At 29.9% G+C, this 3,841-nt stretch overlaps 1 protein-coding gene across 1 annotated transcript in view; it reads left to right on the forward strand.

Annotated features, from left to right (window-relative positions):
* Positions 1–3,667: 3,667 nt before the first annotated feature.
* The window catches only part of LOC111625832 (serine-rich adhesin for platelets-like), a 56,696-nt gene continuing 56,522 nt past the window's right edge, over positions 3,668–3,841 (forward strand). Inside the window, exon 1 of the mRNA XM_023369068.1 lies at positions 3,668–3,805. The gene's annotated coding sequence lies outside the window, so the exon portion shown is untranslated. The remainder of the gene's footprint in view (positions 3,806–3,841) is intronic.

The raw sequence follows: 3,841 nt of genomic DNA on the forward strand, positions 1-3,841 counted from the left end.
CATATGGATTTATGTTGATGATGATGATGATGATGATGAAGTTCACTGTGGTAGGCCTCCTCCTTCATATTATTAATACATCATCTATATACCTGGAGTACAGAATGAGGATTACACCCTATTTTGGTAAGAGATTACCTTCTAATGTTCTTACAATCATTTCATAGTGTTCCAGAAAGCAGACTCCCCATTGGAGCCCCCTATTCTGTACATCAGTTCACTGAAAGAAAAAAATGAATACAGTGGTACCTCACGATACGAAATTAATCCGTTCCGAAACTGAGATCGTATCATGAAAATGTCGTAAGGTGGATCATCTTTTCCCATACGATTACATGTAAAACCAAATAATTCGTTCCAACGCGAAAAACATACTCAAATTAAAGCCAAGTAATACATTAAAAAAATAACTGTAAAAATATTTGTAGTAAGAAAAACAAATAAAAATGCGAACTAATGTAACGTCGTATGGTGAGTTTTTGTTCGTATCGTGGAGCAAAAATATGTTCGAATTTCATGTCGTATCCTGAAAATTTCGTATGCTGGGGCGTTCGTAACCTGAGGTACCACTGTATGTAACAATGTGTCTTAACTTCAGTATTTGTGGAAGCAATTTCATTGAGTTTCTGATCTTTTCCATAATTGACAAGCTGCAAATGAAAGTTAAAAATAGCTCTTGCTAGCATTGTGTTAGTTAAGGCTGACAAAGTTTGTGATCTCATCTCAGGCTACACCTAAACTATAAGATTGCAAAAATACACAAATCAGGAAAATCCATAAGACCAGTGGTTGATACTTCTCTTACAATTGGTCTGGAACATACACTCAACATCTTCATAAGAACACAAGATTTAAACATCAGCTGTTCTTTTCTATATACAAACTTCTGACTATTGTACCTGGTATAATAGTCACATTACTGGAAGCAAATGTTTTGTTAGGAAGCATTTCCATTGTGAAAGTATTCTTGTCAGCATTTATAGACCTGGTCTGGAATGATTTCTCATTCATGAATTCTGATTACAGATTTTTCAAAAAATCAGGAACCATAGATATATCTGCTTATAGTTCGTCTTCCATTGGTAAGAAACATGAAAATCGTTTTTTTTTTTTAAATTATCAAGCTAGCCATCACTTGCTCAAATAGTCCTCCTTTGTGATTTCTTTATAAAAAAACAAGCAATTATTTATTGTGACATTGTCACAATGCTGGGCTGCAATTTTTAATCATATTTTTATAATTATTTAATTTAAAATATATGCTCTCCATCACAAATTAGTAGTGGCTTGCCCCTATACATCTTTTGCTTTAACAATAGTCATGCCAGTCAATTTTTTAGAAAATTTTTGAATTGAAATAATGACTTTCAGTTTGCATTGGAAGTTCATATATAGTTAATTGGAGCCTCCTGCCCCTAAGGTTTCCATATCCAATCTCATCTTTCATCCATCTAACTGTTCTCGAGATTAAGGAAAGGCAGACAGATGACAGTGGGAATTAATAGGTCTACAGTTTTTTCAAATTGCAGTTCCTTTCTCTTATAAGATCACTGGAAATTTTACCAAGTCAAGTTTGTTGACTTCAATTTAACATAGACACGAGAAGTTAATGTATAGTCCAAAATATCAAATTTGCCAATTACAGTTGTTGGGCTGCAGTTTTCAAATTACAGACCTATACATTCCCACTATTGTTTGTTCTTTGTTAATCTCTAACAAAGTTAGATTAATGAATATCAAGACCAGATATGGAAAGCTTAATGGCCAGATGCCCTGATTAACTATATACAAACTTCTAATCTGGACCAGAAATCACATGATTTTCATTCAAAAATTTTTCACTTACTGTATAGAGCAATAAATTTGGTATAGAATTGATCCTTACTATAAACTGAGATCAATAATGTATTACTTGACCCGCTAATGTATACAATATTGACATGATCTCATATTTTAAAAATTTAAGTAGTTTATATTTTGATTTTATTCTAAAAGTAGATTTTTTAAATTAAAATATGATTGTCACAAGACAGACTGCAGTATTTAATCTTGCAATAACTTTTGTTTTTTAATATTCCTCTCCTTTTTAATAGATAATTTGGCTCTATTTCCAAAATGTCAAATGCTTAGATAAGACTCAATATATTAAATAATTTTTATTAAAAACATAATAAATTTTGATATTTAAATAACTAGGAGTCTGTATTAACACTGTGTTTACTTTATCTGGTTTTAAATAAAATTAGGATTTATGATTTACAGTGCCATCTCACTTGTTGAATGACAACCATCATTTAATAAAAGTGAATAAATCCAATTTGATTATTTTTTTTTTAGCAACTAAATTTTTACTTTTATTTTTAGTATAATTAAAGATGAAATTAACTTCATTTTCAATTAAAAACTCTCTAACCTGGCAATTCTCCCATCAGATAGACAAAAATCCAGAAAAACAAATTCTTTTGGTCTACTTCTGCAACCTGCTTCAGGTTATAATTTTCAGAAATGAAATGCCATAGGCTTAAATGTTCGAAAATGGAATGTACAGATGAACTCTGGACAGAGTTCTATCTAATGGGAGAATCTCAAAGTTGGTTTTCTTCTAATTTTAAATTCTTGCCCAGTTTTGTTGAAGACTGAATTTTATTGAACTTCATTTTCACCTTTAATTTTTAATAAGTTAAACTGACGTAAAATGAATGTTAAGGCTGATTTCAGAATCAAGTTTTCTTGCATATTTCGTTTACATTCTTTGTAAATGTATGCAAATCAGGAAATGCATTCTGATAGTGTAGAACTTCCATGTGCTGTGTTAAAGTAGCATAACTACGAAGTGGTAGGAACTAAATTCATCAAACAAACTGTCGTCTTTGACACTTCTCTTTTTCCCTGATAAGTAAGTGTTCATTGTAATTTTACTTTTTTAAACTAAGAATACAGTAAAAACAAATTTTGGGTCTGAGTTCGAAAGTTAGCTTAAATGCATTAAATACTTTTCCTAAATATTCTGTGATAAAATGCATCTTATATGTTGTAAAATACAGAAGATTTAATGCAAGATATTATGAAAATCCAGTTTTTCTATGAAATTCAAAATAAATTCTCTGTTGAAATTTTATATGGTGATTTACAGCATTACTTGCATTAACTTTTGACTTATGTCCTAAGGGTAATCAGTTTTTATTGGAGACTGAATGGTCATTGTACGTACAATAAAGGTGTTAATCTCCTACTGCTCTAAAAACCCAGGTTTGTGTCTAGCTTGGAATCTCAGAACTTTCATGAATAGTTTGATTTCAGACTGCCAATCCATAATAGCTGTGAAACAGACCTTCTTAATATTTCTAGAGTTGAAAGATTAAAATAATGAGTTTTCTTATTTTGCAATTTGATTTCTTTTTACAATATACTAATTACTATTAAGTAGAAAGGATTTGCTAGTCTTAGTTTTTGAAACTCGGCATCATGTTATGACTGATAGCATACTAAATTAAACGGAGTGATTAATATATGTTTAGAATAACTGAAAAAAAAAGCATAAGGTGTGTGTGTCATAATATTTAAGAAGTACAGTCTGAATATATATTGAAGAATAAGCTTTATTCAAATTAATAATTTTATGTAAATTTATTTTAAACCTGTTTATAGAATATCTTTTAATTTATTAATTTTTTCTATTTAAAATTATTCTTTATAGATGCTGATTTTGATTCCTATTGGGAAGATCAATCAAGAAATAGAAATCGAAATAGAATTCGTGTTGGTCGTCAGTATCAAGCAACTGTACCACCCCTTTTAAAACCAGGTGATTTTTTTTTTTTTTTTTTTTTTTTGTTAATCT

This window comes from Centruroides sculpturatus, unplaced genomic scaffold, assembly GCF_000671375.1.
Source record: "Centruroides sculpturatus isolate CEXI.00-Female unplaced genomic scaffold, Cexi_2.0 scaffold267, whole genome shotgun sequence".
Classification (NCBI taxonomy): Eukaryota; Metazoa; Arthropoda; class Arachnida; order Scorpiones; family Buthidae; genus Centruroides; species Centruroides sculpturatus.